Here is a 26946-nt window from a genome sequence, read left to right as displayed (position 1 = left end):
CCCTTGCTGAATCTTCCTGACCTTTCTGCCTCTTAAACAATCAGTACTTCACGATTATGGTATGCTTAGGCCTGTGCTTGCTGTCCTTGCTCAGGAAGAGAAAAACAGAATGCATTAACTATGGTCTGTGAGAAAACAGGCTCTGATCTGAAAGCAGAAACCATTGTGTCTTCCACAAAAGACTTTGATGACACTCTCCCCATCTTCTCTCACAGTCAGAGAAGAGACATATTCCAGCCTTGTGCTTTCAGAAACACGAGCCTTCTGAGGCACTAATTAGATTTAAAGTTTCCAATAGTCCCTCAAATTAGTGAGCAACATAGATCCAAGTCTGTTGAGCTAGAACGGTGTATCTGGCAGCACAGGGACTATCTAACCACTATGATGGTTAAAACCAAAGCCTGGGAATGAGATTTCAACATTGATTTCTCCTGCCCCGAGGAATCACATGGGGGCAGAAGAGAAGGGAAATAATAACAATGACAGCATTTCTGAGGGTGTGTGCTGTGGTTTCACTAATTCTTTCAATTATTGGAATAAATCTATAAAGAAGTATTTTTTGTGTCTGTATTCATGGCAGAGATCTGTGGAATGTGAATTACAAAGTTTAATTAACTTGCCCAAACTTACAGGCTTCGGAAGTAGGAGGGTTTCAACTCACCTCGTTGTGACATGCAAGGCTTTGCCCACACATCTTCTCCCAAGTCAGCTAGATCCAGCCTGGGTCAACACATCTCATGGAATCTCACTAGCTGGACCATACAGAGGAGAAAACATATACACTCCAAAGGCTTACAGTGTAGATGAGGCATAAACCAGAAAATAAGCAAACGGAAATACTGCCTCTCTCAGAAAATGCCATCCTTAGCAGGTGCTCAGAGCAGTTGAGACTCTGTCCTACAGAACGGCCTCAAATTCATTACCCTGTCCTTATCCACTCTCCAAGCACTGAGATTGCAGCTTTGAATGGCTGAGCCTATCTACATGGTCATTTTGCCAATCGCCTTCCCTCACCCTAATGCTGACTTCACTGGAAAACTCCTGTTTTTGATTCATGCTCAATTTATAACTCATTTGCCCTATCAATCTCTGCTCCCCTAGGGCAGACTCCTCTAGCCCTTATACTTTGCTTATTACAACATATATTATCTTTGATCACACGCTCACATTTCTTCATCCTTCTCTACTAGCTTTTAAAATTCCAGTCATCGCGTCTGTTTTATTTCCTAGTTCACTCTGGGTCCTGCGTGAATAACTGCTGCAAAAGAGAGCGTGCCACTGAATGGAGGAGCAGCAGCAACCAAGCACGGAATTCTAAGATATGTTTTACAGTAAACGGATAGAGATGTCTGCCCTCTGCAAACTCTTCAAACAGCATCAGTGGTTTCTCAGATGAAGCAACCGTGTCTATCTCAGCCCTTTCTAATTCTATAATTCTCATTCTCTCTCTCTCTCTCTCTCTCTCTCTCTCTCTCTCTCTCTCTCTCTCTCTCTCTCTCTCTAAGACAACACAATTTTTAGATTAATGACAGCACTGTGGTCATTATTTCACCACTTCAGTAGATGAGTGTCTGAGACAATGAATAGCAAGACCGGCAGCCATCTAATCAAGGCCCAAGAAGCACTTGTCAGGAGGTGTGACAGCAACCATTCCACTTCTCAGCATTATTGCTATTAGACCAAAGAGGCAATAAGGGGAGGGGGTTGTTAAGTAGAATTCTTTAGACTGTGTAATTTTACTCTTCACCACTGATTAATTTACCAGCCGCAATCCTTTGCTCCAGGGTATATAGATTTAAAAAAAAAAATGAAATCCATGCTAACTATGTGAATTTATGCACAAACAATTCTTTTTGTATGGTCACCTTACAAAAGTCGCTAATTCAGGACATCGCTTTTAATCACCTCAGTCAATACTACTGATTAATCTACAAGTTCTTCAGAGCCCAATAACTGGACAGACCAATTTGCTGGATAGCTTTTAACATAATGGAAAGGATATTACGTGTGTCTCCAGATGGATTAGGGTCTATTGAGAATGGATGTTTGTATTATTTTTCTGTAGGACTAACTATAGGACTTGATGGCCTATTGTTAAGTAAGTGAACTGGAATATTCAGCAAAAACTAAAATAAGAACGAGAAAGCTTCAGCTACTAACAGAAGGCCCTCCTCCTAGATCCCTATGTTCCCAAAATGAGCCACTGCAACCCATTTTCAGATGAGCAAACAGAGGCACTGATGAAGCCCAAATATATTTTGATCATCTAACTATAATTTTCTTAAAGAATGAATGTGCACTTGGGAACAAGATAAATAAAAGCCAATAAATGATCATTATTTTTGTACTGTAGATTCTTCAAAGACAAACGTGTTCTCTTGTTTAACATAAATTTATCAGAAGAGTTGTTTCATACATGAGTACAATTTTGATCATATTCACCCCTCTCCTTTCCCCAACTCCTCCCATTTCTACTCCTCACATCACCCTCTCAAATTACTCTTATATAAAACTCTCTTCTTTAGTTACTATTTTTTATACTTATATATAAACCTACTGAGCCCAATTGGTTTTGCCCAATACACATGGGTGTAGGGCTAACCACTCAGACCTGGGCACCTATCAGAGTCCTTGTCCCTGAAGAAGAATGACTTTTCCTCCCTCAGTAGCTATTGACATTTGTAACTCCTCAGCTAGGGGTAGGACCTTGTAAGGCTTCATAAGTATATCATTCCTGTCATGTCCATAAAATACTAATTTACAGCAGTCCTCCTGGTCCTCTGGTTCCTACACTCTTTCTATCCCTTCTTGGACATGCTCACTAATGTTAGTGTTATAGATGTCCCATTTGGGATGGGCACTCCACAATCAATGATTCTCTGCAGTAGGAGCAGTTGTGGTTTTCTGCATTATTGGCTGTCAGCTATGATGATGAGGGGTACAGGCTATAAGGGTAATCTATGAGACTAATGATAAATATTTAGAGGACAGCTGGACAGTGTACTAATTTAGAAAAATGGTAGTAGTTGGCTGTAGGTCTAGGACCTCTCCAACCATGAGTTCTTGGATAGGTTTATAGTACCAGCCATGAGTTCCCTCCTATTAAGTAGGCTTTATGTCCAATCAGATAGATATTGGCTACCCCAAATATTAGTGACACTGATGCACTATTGTTCTTATGTCTCTGGGACAATTGTTAATGTAGTCTGGAGGATTAAAGCATGGTATGACTGTTGAAAACTTTTTTCCTCACTGGCAGCATGCATAGTAATTCCAAACATAATGAGGGCTAGCCATTATAGAGGAGACTTTCAGGCCAGCACCAGTCTGATTTTCCAAGTCTTGTGATCCAAGTGTGCTTTATCTTTAAAGTCTTATGCTCAAGTTCTGGCAGGCAACCAAGAATGGCAATTCCAATGCCCTGTATTGTCTCTGGAACCCCTTAACCGATAACTCAAAAAAAGGTATGTCATGACTAAACCTGGCCTTCTTTTTGATGGTCTCTGGATTTGTGTTCTCTCTTGAATTCCTGGCACCAAGTCTGTAATATAGCTAGTGCTAAATACAAGTCAAATAGGAGAATGCTTGTAGTGTGTGCAGTCTTAGCCTGGCTTCTAAAGCCTCTGCAGATAGGCCCTTGGCTTATCTCTCTAGCAACTTTATACATTCCTCCTTTACTAACAATATTCCAAGCAATAACACCCTTTTCAGAATTTCATTGAGCAGTTTCTACTATCTACAGCTCCCTTCTCAGCTTTCACCCATCACTGGCCATAGTTCAGTTTACGTTTGAATGTCACATCCCTTTAGAATTCTTCCCTGACGTAGACAGCCTCACTGTCTACACATTGTCAGCCACAGTACTCTCTGCCTCTTTACCTACCTACCTTTTTTGGTCCTGTCTGCCCAACTCCAGGTCATCCTTATAATGTCCCTCTGCATGAGATTGCTTTTGCCTCCTACATGCTGTATCACTGAAAGACCACTAAGACTTACTTAGGCTAAAAGTAAATTTGCTGGCTGTGCATCACAGCCCTCTAGATGCTTCTCCAAAGTTACATAGCCTCGCTTTCCTCTTCTGTACCTCTTTTCTCTCGCCTCTGTCCTCTCAACTTTGTCCACATGCTGATTTTCTCACTTCCTTCCTTTTTTTTCCTGTATTCCCTATCATCTTTTCATCTCCAGCTCCTGAATATTCATGTGGGCTTCTCTGTACATTTTTTTCTTAGCAGGATATTCCTGCAAGTGTGAAGAGAGAAACTAGGCTTAGGTTAGACTTTAAACAGCTACAAATGACTTCATCTCAATAATCACAGAGGAAAAAGCACCTCTCTCTTGGCATCCATGTGTTAAAGAGGACAGTGGAACACTGGATATTGGCCAATACTCTGGGGTTGGTAACACTTGAACCAATCACTATTGCCAAGAAAAAGAACCACTGTGATTAATCAGTCATAAACATGGTCATAGACCTACACTCTGTGCCAGGAGAACCATAGGTATCTTTACCAGAATTGGCACTAACATGATTTCTTAAAATAAAAAGGGATGCTGTGGAGCTGATGTAGTGACACAGTCCTGTTACCTCTGCCTTGATAGGTTGACACAAGAAGACCACATGTTCAACACCTAATGAGCAACCTAATGAGATCCTATAGAGAAAGAGCAAGTATTATTATCAGGAAAGAGAAGAATGTCATATTGTTTGAACAAAACATGGTGTTTCATCATTCATTTTTTTCAGTATCCTAAAGCTATTACTAGCTTTCAATTATAGACCTAATGTATGGTAAGCTTAATGTGTCCAGAATATGCTTGTGTCAAGATATGTTGAAGTGTCTTGTAAACCATCTCTAGTAGTAACTGTCTATAAAACAAAATGAAGCCAAGAAAAAAAGCTTCAAAATCTGAATCTTGATAAGATTCTTTATTCTCTTGGCCCACCTGTTATAGGAAAATAAATGAATAAATAAACAGGAAGTTGCCTCTAGCAGAATCACTTGGAGCAGGAGACTGTTTATCCCCAGGTGTCAAAATAATGATCATTTCAATTATGTGTGAATTTCAGTCTCCAAGAGAGGAATAAACCGCACCATTTTTCTTGCTGTTTATCTGGATGGACACCTGTGAAGTAGCTGGCAAAGGCTCTCTCACACATTCCTTTGATTTTCTCTTCTCTATCTTGCTGCTTGGCATCCATCCCTTAAACACACACTGGATGCTAGTATGTTTGAAGACAAGAATGAGCACTGCTTTTCATACACAAATAGTAGACCTTGAACTCTAAAAGTCAGCACTCTATGTCACCACTAGCAAGAAATGTTGGGCTACAGAGATGGCTCGGCAAGTAAAGGCATCTGTCACGAAGCCTGGGGACCTGAATTCAATCCCCCAAATGTCCATGCCAGGAGAGAACTACTGGCTACTTCTACTGTCCTCTACGTGTTTTTTTTCTCACTGAAAAGTTAAATAAATGCACTATTTCTTAAAAAAAAAAATGCTGGAAAGGATTTTCTTCCCCATGATCTAGAATTGTAGCTTCATTTCTTTACATTTATTATGGCTCAACCAGAGAACATAGTATATGCCATCATTGACACAACTGGGAGTCACACTGTTAAGTCTCAGAAAAACCCTGAGACATACAGAGTAAAAATTTAGTCCATGCATAAATTATATATGAAAGAACACAAATAATGTTCAACTCATTTTGTTTGTATTCTGAAGTTACTAGTCCTAACTCCTTAGCAAGGCATTTTGGATTTGATTAAAGATTCCTTAGTTAAGTTGTGCAAAATGCTCCTCAAGGATAGAAGAATATAAAACAGAAATAAACTTCCTTCTGCCTCCTTGGAACTACTGAACCAAAATATGGTCATTTGAGGCCTTCAACTTGTCTGCTAAAACCAAGTAGAGGTATCCCAGAGCCAAGTGCAAGACATTATTCCTAAGCTTTCTCTCTGGCTTCACCAAAGGTAGGGTTTTTACAGGCTGTGACCTCTTTGACCTTCTCTCTCTTTGATCCAATTCTTACTAAGTCTGTGAAATTTGGGGTTCTGGTCAGGTAGGAGTTTTAGCAGGGAATGGACTAAACTAAAAGATGATGTCACCTATGGGTATAACTTTTCCTATTTTCCTGAGCACAAACAATGAAGAGGCTATTTTGATAGTTAATAATTAAATGCGACTCCACCTCCTTCCACTTTGGGAGGACAAGAAAAACAGCAGTGGGAGAATACAGTCTGCAATACTGTGGTTATGAGGAAAGAGTGTAAACGTGGCTTCCTCCCTCTTGGAACCAACATGTATCATTTGGAAAACTTTTATCCACAATGCAGGAGCTGAGAGACTCACTGTGTTTCTGCTGGTTTCAGAGCTGAATGCTTCCAACAGCCACGTTGCCTTCTCTCTTCCTTCCTCCGATTTCTGCGCACATTTCTTTTCTTTTCCTTTCTTCCAGGAGATTGGATTCCACCTTCTGGAATTCAAATTTCCCATAGCTTGTGCTTAGAGAACTTTTTGTTTTTAAAATGATAACAACCAGACCTCACTGGACAAATTCAACCTTGGGGACTTTTTCCCTGACAACTGGCCTTAAGGTGATTAAGATGTAGATAGCTGAGCCTGGCCTGGTGGGATATGTCTGTAATCCCCACATTCAGAGGCTTCAGCCAATGGATCCCAAGTCTGAAGCCTGCCTGAGTTACATATTAGATGCCAAGCCACAAGGGAGCGAAGGAAAGAGGAAAAGGCTACGTCCCTAATGCTACTGATCTAGAAGGACTGCACTTTATAGTTAGAGCTAGGATACATAGGGTAGAGAAACAGTACTCACACCAAGGGGTGACTGAACTATACTCTATCCAAATAAAATCAAGCACCCCCTGCTTTTTAGTGTGGTGTCAATACAGAGTTGAAGGGGAAAAAAAAAAACAAGAAATTAGCATAGAATAGAAGGTTAAAACAAAGAAGAAATTTGGTAGTTCAATGATTATGTGATGCTAATATAAACTGAAGGAATATAACTTTCCCAAGAGAAAAGGGATTTTAAATGGAATATAGTTGAATTCTGACAAAAAGAAAAAGGAATCATATACAAAATCCCAGAAATTCACAGCCAAAAATGTTTCTCAGACATTGCTCCTGCTCATGAGCATTTTTGTCTTCTTTAAACCCTTCCTGGTAATAAAGAGAAAGACATTAAGAGTGTCGAGTTTCTACAGTGCAGCTGATGCTGGCCTGCCTGTCTGGAGATGCCAAGTGAAATGACATATGATTTCAATTAGGCCAACAGTTCCACACAATATTCTCTCTGCAAGATGGAAAAGAGTTAGGAAAGCTCACTAAGGAGGCTTTGATTTATCCATGGACATTTCAATACATTTATCCTGATAGATCCCTAATAACAACATACATCCCCTAAACCTCGGTAAGACTCATATCTCACCTTCGTTAAGGCAATATCAGGCTGACAAATGGATGTCTAATGGAGGGAATGTCTAACACTGTCTTAAGGCTTACAGAAAATCAAACAGTGGACTGCTGCATTCTGGAAACCTTGGTTTACATTTGCTGGGTGTCGAAGTCTTGTCCTGTGGATAATGGTTATCTTATTCTTACTCCTTTTTATTCTCAAAAGACCTTTGTGAGTAGAATACCTTACAATATTTTAAACATGAGACAGAAAATTTAAAGATACTATCCTATAAATCCCAAACCTCTATCAGGTGCCACATTACTTTTATAAAGAATAAAAACAGAAAAAAATTCTACAATTTGTTTCATTAGTCATGTAATCATACCCCAGAAGTCCTGTGTAGTCAGTTGTGTCAAGGATACTGCTGACAAAACACCATTTGTTCCAATTCTATACAGAGATTGCCTTTAAGCGCCGATTAAGGCTATAGTTTGATAATTATGTCTAAGGAGAGTTCACAAAGAAAAAATGATCCATTAACTGAGGATCATGAATAATAGCCAACCTAAAAATGACTCATAATTCAAGTTGGCTATTATTCACCAGTATCCTTGGTTAAGAAAAATGAAGGACTGGTCACTCACAAATTAAAATATGGATCATGTTAGAATGGACACAGATATCCTCCAAACACATTTGGATACAAAAATAGTGACTCTTGAAACCATAACCAGTTTCTATGGTATCACAAAACTTTCTAATAACAAGAAACACATTAGCTGCTGTGTTTATGCATTCTGCTTTACTATTTGGTGTAATTATACAACAATAACAATAGAAATAAGAGAGTGACATGTATCAGAAAGGCACACTTGAAACCCAAGGTCCCCATACTATAGATAAGTCTATGAACCAAACTGTAGAACAAAATTGCTACAAAGAGACTCAACAGAAATGGATCTGTCCAGCTCGGAAGACCCTCTATGGAAGGCCTCACCCTCCATGGGGAGCAGAAAGGGTATGAGATAGGTAGGGTGTTAGTGGGGGGACAGGGGAGGAGGGGAATGAGAGGGAACTAGGATTGACATGTAACCATCTTGTTTTTAATTCAAATAAAAAATGGAGAAAAAATCAAAATAAATTAAAAAAAGAAATGGATATGTCCATCACAAGACCTGGAATATGTTCCTCATCAACTCCCATGTAAATATTTCACAATTCTTCTGCCATAGCAAAGGTGGTAAAGGACGTGGAGATTGTCCATCAGGGCTTCCTCATTTTACGGATGAGGAAACCAACATCTAGAGAATTCAAAATTTTTGCTTTCAAGGCTCTCCAACAATTCAGTCTGTCAACTGGCCAAATGAGCAGACTTCTAAATTAGAATTATTTCAGAAGAATAACATTTGCCTCAGCATTTAGCCCCTGCTGTGAGTTGATACTTGATGCAGGGGCTTCTGGGCAACTGAGTCTTCATCCCATTCTCCAATAGCAGTCCCTCACACCCAAGCTTAACTACTATAATTTAGCAGGGTAAAAGTGGTCTGTTGTGATTTTGGGTTTTTTGTTTGTTTGTTTATTAGTTTTTGTTTATTTATAGGTCAAGGGGAATATTTGCCTAGCTTCCAAAATACGTAGCGGAAAAACTGATAAATAGGAAGTAAACAAATTTTCTGTTGCATAAACCCTGTAGATGTGAATACAAGATCTAATTCAAGATGGACAGATGGTCATTTTCAAAAGGATAACAGAAGAACCTCTTTTAGAAGATGAAATTTGAGGACTAGTTTGAAGGAATACAGTGAGCCATGTAGGTATGAAGGGGGGAATTTTGTAGGCAGATGTGTTTTCTTGGATTAACAAGAAGAGCAGTGGACCTGGTGCTGGGGAACCAATGGAGAAGTTGAGAGGAATGTCAGGTAGCTGATGCAAAGCTAGGTCCTGTAGAACTTTGATGCCATCAGAAGGACCTCACATTCACACTGACTGAAGTACACAGTATCTCCATGTTCTGAACAGAGAGAACTTCTAGTTCTTTTCATTGGGTCAGTCACATGGCTCCTTTTAGAGTGAATAAGAGGGGACAAAGTCTGAAGCACAGAGGCCCTCTGGGACTCTAATAGTTGTCTAAGAGAAAAAACTGGAGAGTGACCCCGACTGAGATACTACAGCGAGGTAGAGTGATGGGGATAGGCTCTGTTTACACTACATACACATCTTGCAGGAAAGAAGGTAGAGAACAGAGAGGTCAGAGGTAGCCCCCAAGTTTCCAGACTCAGCAAGTGTTGATGGAAGTGGGAAAGTTGTGAAGGAGTGTGTATGTCAAGAACAGTTCCATTTTGGATATGTGATGTTTGAGATGTTTGTTATACACACAGTTGGTGTATAAGCAGATGCAGGAGTCTGAAATAGAGGAGAAAATCCAAACCAGATACGGAAATCTGAGAATCTCTAGTTTACATTTCATACAGAGATGACTAAAATCTCAGTTCTTAAGACAAAGAAATTAAGATATGTGATACATGAGTTGTATTTGTCTATAATGGCTGTGGGAATCAAAGTTCAGATTCAGTTTGGGGTCAGCTGCTTCATCATCCTAAATATCAGGAAACACGGGTTTTTCTTTTTGAAAATTCAACCAGCCATGCTTCAACTCACTTTCCTGTACATTCATTAGACTGTTAGATACATGACTGTAGTCACTGTGTCGAATAGGAGACCATTCCAAATCCCTTTCTAAAATGCTGCTTTGGTTTGACATTTAATTACATTTTTCTTCACGTTTCATGATCGGAGAAAATCAAGAGATGTGTAAGGAAGTACACAAGAAGTAAGACTCGGAGGGTGTTGCCAATAGCTGACGAGCTCTGACTAACTATACATATGGAGCATCATGCCTTTTCCCTAAAAGAGCATTTTGGGAAACATCTGAGATGTATTTTATGAATATGTGGCATCTGCTAACAAAAAAATAAGTAAAAGTTAATTAATCATGAAATTTTACCCACTGATTATTTTGGCTTATATCTTCATAATAGTCACTGATGAATGTCACATATGCTATGGTTTCATCTCCTCCAGGAGGGTATATACTAAATTCTTAAATACATTTACATTCACCCTGTAAATACATTTAGATGTCTTACTTATAGAATATTTTAAATAACAATCTCAATGTATGTTTAGGAATCATACTCTTTTTTAAGGATTGATTATAGTTAATGTTTAGTCCTGGAAGGACAATCCTCTTGATGCTTCTGTTCTTTTTTTAACAAATTATTTATTTCTATTTTATGTGATTGGTGTTTTGCCTTCCTCAAAGTCTATGTGAAGGCGTTGGATCTCCTGGAGGCTGAGTTACAGGCAGTTGTAAGTTGCCATGTGGAACCTCAGCCAGTGCTCTTAACTGCTGAGCCATCTCTCCAGGCCTGATGCTTCTGTTCTAAACTGAAAAACTTATAATCAGTCAGAATGACACTGAAGGAGACATTTGCCATGCCAAGAATCATTTTGAAAGAACTGAATTCCATTAGTTCTACTTATAAACACTTGAAAGTTAATTTCTGTGCTGAGTTGATTAACTTTTCTTTTCTCTGCAAATTCTGCTTCTCACCTCCACTAAAACCTACCTGCAGTTAAAGGAACTAGATGACTTTTACCAGAGCCTGCCAGCATTGGGCTTGTTTTCACCAACATCATGGAGATTGCAGCCTGGGTCATCACTGAGAAGTATTATAGGCATCTGGCAACGACTTCCACACCAGAAAACGTTGTTTGAGGAGATGGCCAGTGTCCCCAGCAAGAATCTCTGAACAGGATAGCAGGATATGCCACACATCTGGTAATCTGATTGAGAGACTTGTGAGAGCTGTCTCCATCATGTTGCAGAGGAAGAGAGAGTGGAGAGGCATAGTTACGCTGAAATCCCAGTCCTGGATCAGTACATCACTGAAGCATATCCTATTCCTGATCCTACTTTGGTATTCTCTGTAACTTGCAGGGCCCTGAGCCTGAAGTTGGGATGGATTTCAAAATGCCACACATAGCCATTTGAATCTTCCCTGCTGTTCTGTAATATTTTCCATAAGCCTGGAGAGAGAGAGAGAGAGAGAGAGAGAGACGAGAGACAGAGAGAGAGAGAGAGAGACAGAGAGAGACAGAGAGAGACACACAGAGAGACACACAGAGAGACACACAGAGAGACACACACAGAGAGAGAGGAGGTTTTAAAACAATATACTAATGGCAACCCAAATGGAGGCAGCTGTTGGACTTATTTTCTTTGGCAGAAAAGGTAACTAAAAACAGAAAACCATGTGGGAGGAGGGAGAAAAAACAAACAAGATTTACAAAGACATAAGCCATCCAAATATACACACCAGAAATCAAAACACTTCAAGCAGAGACCTTCATCAACGAGTAAGCAATCTGTAGACGACATGTGTTCCCCTTTCCTGTTCTCAGTGTGACAGACTCAACTGCAATGCTTTAGTCATTCAATTAATAAGGCCCCCCTAGGCTTCCTGCTCTAGTGGTGTATGTGTTAGGAACTATGCAGGTCCAATAGAGAACCATCTCAAACCTTTCAGGCCAGTAGGCATAATAAGAAGGTCCACTGAGGAAGGCTAAGGACTCCTCCAAAGGAACCTGGAACTTCTTCCATATCTCTCATTGCCAGCCCTAATCACAATTGGCTCTTTTGCTAATGTCTGTCAGTGCCCTTCTAAGCAGTATTAGCTACTTGACCATTCCATAATATTCAGAATCCTACTGTCTGGGCAGGTAATGAAAACTTCCTCACTTCTTGATGCATGTCTTCATAGGCTGGCCGCTCAGAGAAATTCATCCCACGTATATGACCGCTGCTATGTTCAAGCTACTGGAAAAGAATAAACCATGTTGTCTATTATTATGAAGCTGACCTCCTGAGTAGGCTCAGATATGAACATGAATAATTCTCAAATATATCACCACAAAATAGCACATCCCCCAAAGTGATGTCTAAATGACATTGTTTGAACAAGCCAAGGTTAAGGGAGGAGGCATTCAGTACAAACAAAAGGACTACAACATAAATGAGTGGAATCTGAGATAGACTATTGCTCAGAATGTCAACAAGCAGAGAAGATGATAAAGGGCAATTCAATCTAGAGAGGAAAAGCCAGCAAACTCACAGATACAATACAGAGTGGAGGGGAGGAGTGGCAAGGACCCCAGAAGAGTTGGGGCATGGAAGGAACATTTCACCCCGTTCGTCTGTTTGTGGTGAGTGCTTTCAAAAATGTATTTTCTGAATATTGTCACCTCTATCGATTTCTGAAAGTATTTCAATGATGAAATACTGGGAGCTGGAGAGAGAGTTCAGTCTGTAAAGTGCTTATAGTGTCCTCTTTTAAAAATAAATAAGGCAGGTGTAGTGGCCAATGTTTATAATTCCAGCATTAGGGAGGGGAAGACTAATGGTTCCTTGGAGCTCCCAACTGCCAAGTGGGCTAGCCTACCCAACTTGGTGAGCTCCAAGCCAGTTAGAGGCATGTCTCACAACAAAACCAAAACAAGCCAACCAACAAACAAAAAAGGATGGCTAATACACATTATATAGACATTGACTTTCTGACTTACATATGCACACATACCTGCACACAGCTGCACAGGTGCACGCACACACAAACACACACTGGTGGAGCACTACCTTGGTGCTCATAAAAGTTAGGAACTACCCCCGGTACTTGTATGAGCCTGAGTATGTCATGTTGTACTTCTGATATCAGGTTCTCTCTTCCTCTTATGAAATGGAGGAGATAATTTCTATCTTACAAGAGCCTGGGAACACACTATAATAACACACAACATCCCACACCACAGACACTACAGGACTTCTTGTAGGACCTTTCCTGGCACCTAGTAGGTATGAGAGAGGTGCTAAGACAGTATAATTACAGCCAAATTCTTTAAGTTCAAGTTAGTAGGGCTACTTAACAGTTGCACCGCAGATCACTTTGTCATGGCGAAACTGGATGCACCCTGACACTTCTGAAAAGTTTCCATTTGCACAAAGTACTGACACACATATCAACATCATCTGCAATACTTAACTGCATTTAAAGTTTTGGTTTGAGATTCCTGTTAGGGAAAGATGGTATATCACTTTTATTAAAAAAAAAAAAAAGCACAACATCTAACATGACTGTTATTGCTTCCTGCAGAAAGATTACAGTTTATGAAAGTTCAGCATAGCTCCCATAAATTCTTAAAATTAAGGAGGAGGAAGAGGAAGTGAGGGAGGACAAAGGAGTGGTTAAGCGGCGATGCCCTCTCCTTTCATTTCCTCTACAGAGCTGGAAGAGGTCGCCTGCAAAAGTGAAAAGTTCAGAAAGTGAGATAAGAAATTTATTGTTTTTAGTTCATAAGTCAACACAGACTTATAATCTAGATTTAATACATACTCTAGTTCTTATATACACAACTTAGAAGCCAGGGCAATGTTCCCCCTCCTGAAGCATTATGTAATACTAAACTTCTCAGAAACACACAGGCTCTGTGGGCATGACCCTTATCAGGAGCATCTATTAACGCTCAGTGTAGGCCAGTTTTCTTTTTCAACTCCCATTAAAACGGTAGTTCAGTTTCATATTCTTTTCATGCTACCTTCTTTCTCTAATGGCAAACAGATATTATTAAAATGTATTCAACATCCTTTCTCCCCATTCTAAAAGGAGACCCAAATCTTGGTGAAGTAAATGGTATTTTGTATGTATCATGCCACAAGAAAATTGAACTATAAACATTTGGTACAAACAAATAAAATAGTTATTGCTCAAATTGTCTGGACCCTCGACGTTTGACACAGAACTCACAGAAATCACATGAAGCTCTATGTGATAAACAAGAAGGTCAAATACCAACTCTCATGATGGCACATGAGCTAAGGGTCCAGGACATCATAGAAAAGGTGGTGGTGTGGAAAATGGGAAACCCATGCTCTTCCCAGTCTACATGGACATGCAGAAGTCCATAAACTTGTTTTCTTTGTCAACTAAATGAGAGGCTACCCTGGTAGAATTCTCCAAAAGAAAAACATTGTGATTACACTTACTGTTTACTTTCAAGCCATAAACAGGAAGGGAAGAAAGAGAGAGAGAGAGAGAGAGAGAGAGAGAGAGAGAGAGAGAGAGAGAGAGAGAGAGCCCTACAGCACATTGTCACAGAAATTTCCAGAAACAAAAATTGGAGAGGGAGGGAGGGAGGGAAGGAGGGCCATATCATAAGAATTGCAAGTCTTGGTTTGGGCGTAAGGAAATGGAGGTAGGAAAATTGTGAGAACAAGGTTCTGAGAGGATCCCTCAATTTCTTCAAAAAGAAACTCCATAGTTGGGTTCCTAATGAGTCTTCAGTCAGCATCCTTCCACGTGTCTTGTCATAGCAACTGTGTAATATCTGTGTCTCTTTTAGGTGGGGCACAGTTTCAAATCCTCTCTCAGTGAATCTCTGAATACTTGGAATATATTGATATCCCACCTAGGAATACTTTAAAACCATATACAGTTTTTAGATTTCAAATAAAATTTGGGGAGCAAAGTATATTCTTTGAATGGGGGACCTTTCTAAAGCTTCAGATTGTAGATAGGGGCTGTCCCCCTGTACTTTAACGTACTTTAACAAAAGTTGCTTAGGAATTAAGAAATTTGAATGGTTGGAAGATTCTATAACACTTCCAGTGACCCTCATTCCTGAAATTTACATCCATGACCCTGTGTCATCCTCCCCTTTGGACTACAGCTGAACTTAGTGACTGTATTTTAATTAAAAGAACATGGGGGAAGTGATAAGCTCTCACTCCTTGGCTTGCCTAATAGAAGAATCTGGCTTCCATGTTTTTTGGCAGCACAGACTCTCAGAGCTCTTAATCTGGAGGAAGCAGGCAAGCATATTGCAAACAGGACGAGGCAAGGAACAAGTGCCCATGGCAAGAAACGACCGAAAGAACACTGACAAACACGTAATGAAGCTTGGAGGGGAATTCAGCCTTGAAAAGACAGAAGCTTAAGCCAATATTTTGCTGTATGATCAGATTCTGAGCAGAAAACCCAGTTAAGCCCTATCCAGACTGATGTCTCATGATAATTAAAATGGTAAATATTTTAAAACTTCTAGACTTGGGGGCAAGTTTACTTAGTAATATGTAACTAATGCAGTTAGCAAAGCAATGCAAATCTCAAAAAAAGCCATTTATGAATATAACATCCAGGGATATATAAGCTTCAAGTATTGATTTGCTTTGAAGGCATATTGAGAAAAAAGAAATCCCTTTGCTAGTCTCCCTCCCATTACTGCAAACACATACAAATCTTCAATTAAAATGGACCCCCAAACTCTTTCTGCACTGAACATAGCTTTTTACTGGCCTATAACTATATCCCTATGCCTTTAGAAGGATCAATCTTTGAGACAGGCAGCAGACAGAGAATGGAAAGGTTTATGTATTGTCTAAATTAGTGAAATTCTTAAGGCTATGCTCTCAACCATAGGCACTGCCCATGGAAGAATAAGACTTTGCAACGGCCACCCAACCTGTCCTGATGGCAGCAGCAGCCAGCCCCACAGTACTTGTGGCTGGAACTCTCCTCTGTGCTATGTGCTGGAAGCAGGTGCTTTTGATGTGGAGAGCATCCCACTCTGTTCACAACTCAGCCTAAATGTATAGACACAAAGCCTTAGACTTATCTCTCTTCTCTAAGCCAAGTCCTAACATTCAAAGAGAAGAAGGAATTCAGACTGGTGGCAGTCTACCCCAGGGGGTGGTGGTGGGGGAACCTGCTCTGAAGATGCTGTGGAGACCAAAACTTTTGAATATATTCTTTCTGGGAAGGAGGAGAAATGAAATAAGTTACGGTATGGTGGAGGAGGGGAAGGATGTGGGGACAGAAAGAGGAGGAGGAGATCAAGAAAGAAATATCTGGAGTTTTCATTAAGACCCAGGAGTCATGCCGCTGTTATCTGTGCACCACTGGCTTGAGGGATTTTGTCATCCCTTTGTTTACATTGCTCTGAAGTTTTCTTGACTTTCTCCTTTAGTCCTCACTCACCTGGGGTAGTCCTTCGCTCATATGTGCAGTATTGCGGAGTCAATAAGTCCAGGCTTCACTCCCTTGGTTTCCCAAAGCATGTCAAAAAACAACCTGAGTTTCTTATTTAAAAGATGGTCAGCAAGCTCCTGCTTCTGCAGGTCTTATTCTCTCTAGTGTGTGTCAAGTACTTTAGTAGAAGCTGCCTTGGTTCTCACTCCTGGGCATCTACCCTAAAGCCATCCGCACAAGAAGCTCATAAAGTTGAAGATGTGATGGATCCCTGTATACAAAGCTCAGCTCGGGCTCATGGAGTGGCATCTCAGCTTCCATTTACAACATACCTCCTTCAGCCACTGTGAACAATGTACTGCTTTCTGATTTTGAAGCATGCACAAATCATCCTTGCAAGTTACATCTTTTCTGCCTGAAGCCTTTGTTCCTTGCCTTCAGCTTTAAAGCCTCGGTTAGACCTGAAGCACACATTCTAATCTTTAAGGTCTGAACTTAGAAAAAAATATATCTTCTCTGCCTGTGTCAGGTGGTTGTTATTTGTTTCCCAGTAGCTCATCCTGTCACCCTTTCTTAGAGCTTAATGAACTAGTAGAACCTTTAATGGACTTACCTACATTTTCTACAGATTGCTTATTTCAGAAGGACTAGTCCTTGTCTTGATCATGACTGCATCACTAGTGTCTGACAGAGGGTCTACTATGTAGTTAACAGGGCATGCACAGTGCTTCAACTGTCCATGATTTCCAAGCACAACAGGGGGCTAGAGAGTGGGAAGTAACAGAGATTCCAGTCAATCGAATCTATGACTAAGAACTAATGCCTGCAATCCCACATGTGGCCTGCTGCACACATTTGATATCCTCTGTTCCAGAAGTTATACAAAGCTTCCCTCCAAGAAGCACGTTAGAAATAAGGGGGGGCTGGAGTCACAGCAGGAACCAGAGAACAGAAGACTGATTACAAGAGATGCAGTATGTAAGAAGTTGTGTCTCTAAGACTTGATGATTTATTACAGGTAGAAGCAAGGGAGTTGAAGAGCAAGATGACTCAGAAAATTGGTAAAATTGTGCTTCTGTGGGGAATAGCTTTATTTTTCTCTTTTACATCAGAGAGGTGACTAATGTAAACAGTGGAGGCTCTGGGTATTCAAGATTGAAGATGTGTCTATTGTTCATTGCCTTGCATCTTGATATTGGCAATCCGGTAAGCTATGGGGACATTTGCACACCCACAGTCAGAGAATTCGAAATTTGGAAGAACTGCTTTGTAATTAAAATACCAGAAAACAGGCTAGATGCTATTACAAAAAATAGCCTAAAATCAATCATCCTTAAACTCTTTAAGGACTGTGTTGTATGTGGAATTGGATCACTAAATCATGACGCACAAATATGACAAATTCTCTGCTGGTGTTTCTCATCGCTCCTCACCTTTAGATTACAAAGAACTTTGCCAAAGCTAAAAAAGAAAATGTTCTTCAGGGATAGTTCATCCATTTAGAAATGCTGAGAAAACAAGCCAGAGGTGGGGAAAGGGAAGATCCCAAGATCAGAGGAGGAAAGTCTTGAGTCAGAGTGAAATCATCCTCTGAAAACATTTTGAAGGGACTAAAGAAAACACACAACAATGATGCAAGAAGAAAATAAAGGGAAAAGAAAACCAATGTGGTTATTAGGAAAATGTCTTATTCCTTCCCCGGTCCCCATCTCATTCTGATCTGGAGAAGACAATAGGGTTAAAACAGGGATGGGCTGTCAGAAGCTTGAACTCCATACCACATGCTTCAGCTTCCTCATTTGTGTGAAAGGGAACCATTAAGGCTTGTAGTAGCTCCTCACACACATACTGCTGTTAAAAACTACCACTAACTGGGTAGTGTAAGCAATGGAAACTTTCCTCAGAGGTCTAGAAGCTTTGAAGATTCAGCAGTCTCTTAAAGGGTTCACTTCCTGGCATGCAGATAGTCACTTTCCTGTGGTGACCTCACAGAGTGGAGAGTGAGTTTTATTTGCCCCAATTGCATGCTATGGACCAAGCCTACAACCTCATTCACCATGAGCTGCCTTTGTGTATCTTCTGAACCATACTAACCCAGAACTCTACCCTTATATCCCCAGTGACTTTCTTTAGCCTTTCTTTCAATGTTTCATCTCCAAATTCAGGCCCATCAGGAGTTAGGAATTTAGCATGAACAGGGGTTAGATGGGGTACCAGGTCAATCCACAATAGGGTTGTTATAAAATACAGGTGATGAGTTGACCAGATGGCTCATCTGGGAAGCTTGCTGTGAGAGTCTGACCCAAGTTGGTTCCTGGAACCCATGTAAGGTGAAAGCGAAGAACTAACATGACAGAATTGACATCTGACCTTCACACATATTCTGTGGCACATGCCCACCACATCCCTATGCATCCTACACACAAATAATAATAAAAATTTGCAAAGTTATGAAAGGCATATTCATCCTACAGTCTCCCTTCTCCCCACACATTCACAAGTCTGCAGCTGAGTTAGAAATAGTAGCTTGAGAGAAAGAGTTCAAAGATTAAGAGAGTGCACTGCTCTTGCAGAGGATCCAATTTCAGTTCCAAGCCCACAGATCAGGAGGCTAACACAGCCTATAACGATAGGTCCAAAGACTCCAGCGCCCTCTTCAGGCCTCTACACTATGCACATGCCCACACACAGACATGTGCACACACACATACACACACACACACACAAAAAAAAAAGGTAAAATTAAATATTTTTAAATGAATTTCCACCTCTACCACCACCATGGCACTCACTGGGCATCTTCTCCAAGGAGATAAAGTGAGCCATTATTAAGACACTAAAGCAGTATATTATGCTGTTCCAGCCAGAGAAATTCTGATTAGCAAAGGAGACTAGCAAGCATCTCAGGTCACAATTTTAGTAAAGGCATCATTGACCTATAGAAATCATTTGGGAAACATGCTTCTACTTTCAGTGAGCATCAACTGTGTATATGACCCAAATGCTGAGACTGAAGACAGATCTAGAAGGTCTACTGACATACAAAACATACCATCAAAGATAGTACTCATATCCTAGAACTGTAAATAAAAATAGAGATAGAAAACCATTGTTTTGAAAATCTGGATAAATGTACCCAATTTAAGTCACTTAGGTTATTACAAACCTAGCATGGTGTGTGTGTGTGTGTGTGTGTGTGTGTGTGTGTGTGTGTGTGTGTGTGTGTTAATTCTACCTTTAAAATGCCCAAGTTGAAATAATGCTGCACTTAGTTCCACTATAAATACAACAGTCATCTTGTACTCATTGCCTAGAGTGGCAGGCGCTTAACAAATCCTGTCTCCTTTGTTTATTTTTAAAGCTCCTGTTAGATTACTTATTTTTTTACCCACTTTACAAATATATAAGCCAAAGAGCTGGCCAGAGGTCATGCTACTAAAAGAATCCAAACTTAATCTGACTACAAATATATCTTTTTTCCTTTATGCCAGATTGTTCAACAGCATTGGAGTATAAGAATATACAAATATGAACAGGGAAAAATAAACCTGACTGGTAAAAGAAAGAGAAAAGAAGGAAGGAAAGAAAGAGAGGGGGAGAGAGAAAAGGAAGGAAGGACAAAGGAGGAAAGAGAAGACAAAAAGCATATCAGTATGTATTATTAAGTAAGTGTATTTATTTTCTAGTGTCATTTTTATGAGTATTTACTTACTCATTTTTGTTAAATTACCAGAGGAATGCTGAAGAATTGTTCCAACCTTCCAGTCACTTGATTATATAATAGGCTTTTTAGTTTAGAATCTCCAACAGAAGAGCCAGAGAGCAATTCGGCAATACTACTTCTAAAGTATGTGATTTCAGGCAAATTGCTGATCTCCTCCTAGACTCCATCTCAAGGGAGTATTATCACCTATGTCCCAGGGAAATTTTGAAAATTACATAAACTAAAATCTGCAAAAATGTAATGAGCTGCCACATTAGCACTCTGTGTTTATATTTTTTAAGTTAATGAAAACACCATCTGTATCTATTTCTGAATAAGAGCAAGCAAAAGAAATTTTTTTACAAAGAACCCCAATGCCCAAGAATTAGGACTCATTACCATATAAACTCCAGACATAATCAAGGTTGTTTTCAAGCTTCGCTGTTCCCATCTACTTTATCTCTTTTCTCCCTCAGTTATTTTGATGGGTGTTTCACAAACTATGCCGACTTCAATAACTCACTCTAATAATATACTTTGGATAATTGTTAGCTTCATGAGATGCAATTGCCTATTCTTTGTGTTGTAATTAAAGGCATTACTTAAACCCTCAAGTGGTCTTTGCAAATTTGGAACTGGAAGTTGAATTCATAAATGGTAGAGAGGAATAGGAAATCCCGGAACCCTGAATCAACAGACTCAACTTTCAGTGAAAACAACTGTGGCTGAGACTTCCTCTTTCCTGTTCTGATGGCCAAATATGTACCACCATCAACTACAGTGCTACAAGGACTTGGTAGGAAACCACATGCACTAAGATCTACACTTTAACATTCAGTACTGATGGAGATGACTTCATTATTCCACTGGACAAAGGGAGCTAAGTTTTACAATTGAACCTCTTTAATAAGGAACAACTGTAAGTATGAGGACAGTCTAAATGGACCTCGGTGACAAGGCAGTGATGGGTTTTCAAGTTAGGAATCCATGGGATGGTCAATATGCCACCATTTGCCTCCTTTTCCATGGTGGTCATTAATGGTGGTTGTCAGAAAACAGTTTGGACAGCCATGTAGAAAAACCCTTTACCATCAGTAGAGAAAACCTGAGTTTCCAGAAGAATTATAATGCACTAGCCATTTCAAATGAAGTTAAACTACGATCACTCCCAATTCCTGGTTCAAGCTTTATTTTTCCACCCTTTGTAAGCCTTGATTGTCTACCTAATGTAGATATATATTAAAGCAAATTGCATACAACCTAAATTCTACTCTTTGTTGATACATGGACCAGTAAATTGTAAAATTTAAATCTTTAAATGTTGAATTAAACTCCCTTTCTCTGATAAAAATATTGGTTCTTACTTTTCTAAAAAGTTCAGTTCAATACTCATTGACTTTTATATGCTAACACCCAAGTAGTATGTTTGGATAGATACACTACGATGACTAAGCCAAGTGCACTTGCCAGACAGATGACTGAGCCATGAGCTTCAGCTTCAAAGATGCCACTAGAATAGGGCATCCTTGGCAACTACGCTTTGTGGGATGCAGTTGGCATATTGATTCAGGCTGTACCCATCATCTTCCCTTGCCCCTTCTTTTAGCTTGTCTCTTGGATTTTCTCTGAACACACCACACCACAGAACATTTTTGTTGTCCCTCATTGTTTTATTTTGTTTATTAGAATTAAGCTGATAAAGCAGGAAGATTGTTGATTCTTGTTGATTCTATCCATTCATCTTACCGGTGAAGAAAATGAATTCTAATAATGCAGAGGATGGAGGATATAGAAGCTCATTCCTCTTGAGTCAAGCAGAAATATATCATAAAACAGAATAAACTGAAGCAATTGTTCAACACACAGCATGCCTCAAAAAGAAATAAAGTGGAAACCCTAGAGCAAATGAGAGAGGGAGAGTTCATTCTAGCAAGAAAAATAAGCTCTCAGGAACTGCCACTGTTCTAAGGGCTTCTGAGATGCAGAAATCAGATATCTACTTCTGCTGCCCTTTGCCAGTCTGTGGGGACTGAGGTAACTGGCCCCACACACACCAACACACACATATAAACACATACACAAACACACATAAACACTCACAAACTCACACATATAAACACACAGAGAGAGAAACACACACATGCAGGTATGTGCAGAATAACACACACCCACACCAATGCACACAAACACAAACACACATACGCCCCAACACACACGTATAAACACACACAAACCAACACACAAATTCACACACAGAAAGAAAAACACACACATACCTGTATGTACAGAAACATATACACACACAGGTAGTCACAGAAGGGCTTGCTGAGTTCTCCTTCAAGAGAACTATTTCATCCCCAACTAATTACCTCCCATGTCTCCAGCCCATACTAAAATTCGGTCTGAGCAACCTTGAAAGAACAATTCTCAACTTTATATGGAAAAGCAAAAGTCCCAGGATAGCCCAAACAACCCTATACAATAAAGGAACTTCTGGAGGCATCACCATCCCTGATTTCAAGCTCTATCACAGAGCTATAGTTCTGAAAACAGCTTGGTGTTGGCACAAAAATAGACAGATAGACCAATGGAATAGAGTTGAAAACCCTGATATTAACCTACAAACACCTGATTTTTGACAAACAAGCTGAATTTATACTATGGAATAAAGAGAGCATCTTCAACAAATGGTGCTGGCATAACTGGTTGTGGACATGTAGAAGACTGCAGATAGACCCAAGCCTATCACATGCACAAAAGTTAAGTCCAAATGGCTCAAAGACCTCAACATAAATCCAGGCACACTGAACCTCTTAGAAGACAAAATGGGAAATACCCTTGAATCAATCGGTACAGGGGACCGTTTCCTGAACATTACACCAGTAGCACAGACACTGAGGTCAACAATTGATAAATGGGACCTCCTGAAACTGAGAAGCTCCTGTAAGGCAAAGGACACAGTCAGTAAGACAAAACGGCAGCCCACAGACTCAGAAAAGATATTCACCAACCCCACATCTGACAGAGAGCTGATCTCCAAAATATACAAAGAACTCAAGAAGCTAGTCTCCAAAACACTAAACAATCCAATTTAAAATTGGGGAACAGAACTAAATAGACAGTTCTCAATAGAGGAATCTAAAATGGCTGAAAAACACATGAGAAAGTGTTCAACATCCTTAGCCATCAGGGAAATGCAAATCAAAACAACTCTGAGACACCATCTTAATCCTGTCAGAACAGCTAAAATCAAAAACACCAATGACATTTTATCCTGGAGAGGATGTGGAGAAAGGGGGACACTTCTCCACTGCTGATGGGAGTGCCAACTTGTACAGCCACTGTGGAAATCAGTATGGCAACTCCTCAGGAAAATGGGAATCAGTCTACCACAAGATCCAGCAATTCCACTCTTAGGCATATACCCAAAAGAAGCACATTCATACAACAAGGACATTTGTTCAACAATGTTCATAGCAGCACTATTTGTAATAGCTGGAAACTGGAAGCAGCCTAGATGCCCCTCAACTGAAGAATAGATAGAGAAAATGTGGTACATTTACACAATGGAGTACTACTACTCAGCAGAAAAAAAAAAATGGAATCTTGAAATTTGCAGGAAAATGGATGGAACTAGAAGAAACCAATCTGAGCGAGGTAACTCAGTCACAAAAAGACAAAGATGGTATGTACTCACTCATATGTGGATTTTAGACATAGAGTAAAGGATTACCAGCCTACAATCCACACTGCCAGAGAAGCTAGTAAACAAGGAGGACCCTAAGAGAGACATACATGGTCCCCTGGAGGAGGAGAAAGGGACAAGATCTCCTGAGCAAATTGAGAGCACGGGAAGAGGGGGGAGGGAGCTAGGAGAATGAGAAGGCGAGAAGAGGAGGGGTGAGGAGGACATGAGGGAGCAGAAAGGTTGAGTTGGTGAAGAATAGAAGAAAACAAGAGTAGAGATACTATAATAGAGGGAGACATTTTAGGTTTACAAAGAAATCAGGAACTAAGGAAATGTCTGGAGATCTACAAAGATGACACCAGCTAACAATCTAAGCAACAAAGGAGAGGCTGCCTTAAATGCCCTCCCCTGATAATGAGATTGATGACTGACTGATATCTCACTCGATAGCCCTCATCCAGCACCTGATGGAAGTAGAAGCAGACACCCACAACTAATTACTGAACTGAACTGGAATCCAGTTGCAGAGAAGGACGAGTGATGAGCAAAGGGGTCCAGACCAGGCTGGTGAAACCCACAGAAACAGCTGACACTCTTGGTCCCCAGACTGTGATACTGGGATACCTGCATGGGACTGATCCAGACCCCAGGAAAATGAGTTTCAGTGGGGAAACCTCTGAAATCTACATGACCTTCTGTAGTAGTTCAGTCCTTATCCCTAGCATAGGTGTAGACTTTGGGAGCCCATTCCACATAGAGGGATACTCCCTGAGCCAAGACACACAGGGATGGGCCTAGGCCCTATCCCAAAGGACAAAATAGACTCTGATGACACCCTATGGAAGGCCTCACCCTCCAGGGGGAGCAGAAAGGATATAGGCTAGGTAGGGTTTTAGTTGGAAGGGGTTGAAGGGGAAAAGGGGAGGGAGAGGGAACTGGGGTTGACATGTAAAACAATCTTGCTTCTAATTCAAATTTAAAAGAAATATATTGGTCTGAGTGAAAGGTGGCCCATTTCCACTTAAAAACTTTGCTTTTCCAACTAACAGCCTCTAACTGAGGAATCACCGTCAATCTGGTGGGTATTTCCTCAGAACTGTGTTACGATCTGAGGCCCAGGTCAAGCCACTCTGGTCTCTATTCTTTCAGAGATGTCAAATTCACAGGACTGAAGAATCTCTGTCACATCAGACACCTGCACCCTCCATTTATCTGAGGCATTTTCCAAAATAAATTTCTTAGACATCCAGTTCCATCTTGGTACTTATTTTCTGAGGACTCACAGCTGAACATGTCTAAAACAGAACTTGCAACAGTTCTCAGACAGGACTCAGCCTGTCTCTTCAGTTGACACTTCCAGACCCTCAGACTGGGACCTCTGTGGAATAATTTGACATAATAGAAAATCAAAACAAAATGCTCAAACAGGGAAAGAGAGTTCCAAAATTGAGATATATGTATTTAATGATAAAGAGACTAGAGATAAGATGGTAAGTAAACAAAAGAAGTTTCAAAAATAGCCAAACAATATGACAGAACTTGCTTAAATTTAAATGCAATAACAAAAACGGTATGAGCATGGATCATAGCTCTCTCTGTAATTTTATGTGTTTGAAATGTTTCCAGATTTTCAAATGAAATAAAAGAAATGCATTTTATTGAACTTATTTGCAAATGTGTGTGTCTGTGTGTGTGAGTGTGTGCATGTGTGTCTGTGAGTATGTGGGACACAGAAGGAGGCACTGCCAGAGGTCAGAAGTGGGAAATGCAGAGGTCAGAGGACAACTTTGTGAGCTTAGTTCACCCCTCTCACCTTTATGTGGGCTCCAGGAATTGAACTCAAGTCTTAGGGCAGATGTGGGCAAGCACCTTTGGCTGCTGATCTATCTTGGCAGCCTTGAAACAAATATTTGTAAATAAATAAATAAATAAATAAATAAATAAATAGAGATTCAAAGGTGTTAAATAGATAACTTTCTTTGCAGACCAGATGTGGACTCCAGCACTGGTCAAATGACTATCACTGTATGCTACCTCTGTTAACTCTGTGTGTCTGTCAAGTCAGAAACAACAGTTCAGGGGTCTTTCAAAGGATTTTGACTATGGTGGGTGAAAGAAAGCAATTTGTGTATCCTGTCACACTGAATGATTAGAATCAATATTAATGTGAATTTATGTTCCCATGGGAGCTATCTTGAAAAGAAGAGACCTCTGGCTGTGACTTGATGGCTGAGTGTTCGGACGTGCACAGGTTAGCAGAAAGCAGAATTGCAGGCCTGTGGCCTAATTCCCGGCCTAGAGTTCATGCAAAAGCATGGAAGAAGAACTGAGAGACATAAAGGCAATCATTCCAAAGGCAACTAAAGTGCACCGGTAATATACCAGTGATTACGGAGACCTCACCACCTTCCTTGCCATTTATACATGTAAGAGATTCTCCACCCCAGCCCAGAAATTACACTCAGAAACCCACTTCCCCCAGAATCTGAACAATGCAACTGCCTCTATTCTCTTCATTGCAGTCTTGAGGTTGTCTCCTTTTCCTGGACAGAGAGTGGGAGATGTTCTGACTCTGCAGGGTCCAAATGGAGACACATGGTGCCCTTGTCAAGAACTACACAGTCCACAGTGGAAACAGGCCAATGGCAGTCAAAACAAGGCCCACAGAGATAGATGAAATCTGAAAAGCAAACCGGCTAATTACCACATACAGAAAAGAACAATAAGCGTGTATTTTTATTAAGGTCCTTTTGTGTGTTTCTATTGTTCCAGGAAATTATTTTTTATAACTTAAAAAAATTTGAATTTCTCCACACTAATTTTGATTACATGAGCATCTGAGGTGAGTATGTCCTTGAGGTTAAAGCTTCGTCTTTGCTCATCAGTAGACTTTTAAAGCTGGCAAAGTGCTCGGCACATTATTAATGTTTGTTGATTGAACGAAAGGATGAATAAATGAATGTAAGTGAAATTAAGACATATTTCTTACTGACAGACACTAATGACTAAAAAAGGCTTCCAACAAATGAGCAGAGTTGACAATTAAAGTGTAAATAGGAAT

Source organism: Cricetulus griseus (genome assembly GCF_003668045.3).
Source record: "Cricetulus griseus strain 17A/GY chromosome 1 unlocalized genomic scaffold, alternate assembly CriGri-PICRH-1.0 chr1_0, whole genome shotgun sequence".
NCBI classification, from domain to species: domain Eukaryota; kingdom Metazoa; phylum Chordata; class Mammalia; order Rodentia; family Cricetidae; genus Cricetulus; species Cricetulus griseus.
The sequence above is the reverse complement of the archived record's forward strand: the minus strand, read 5'-3'. Positions refer to the sequence as shown.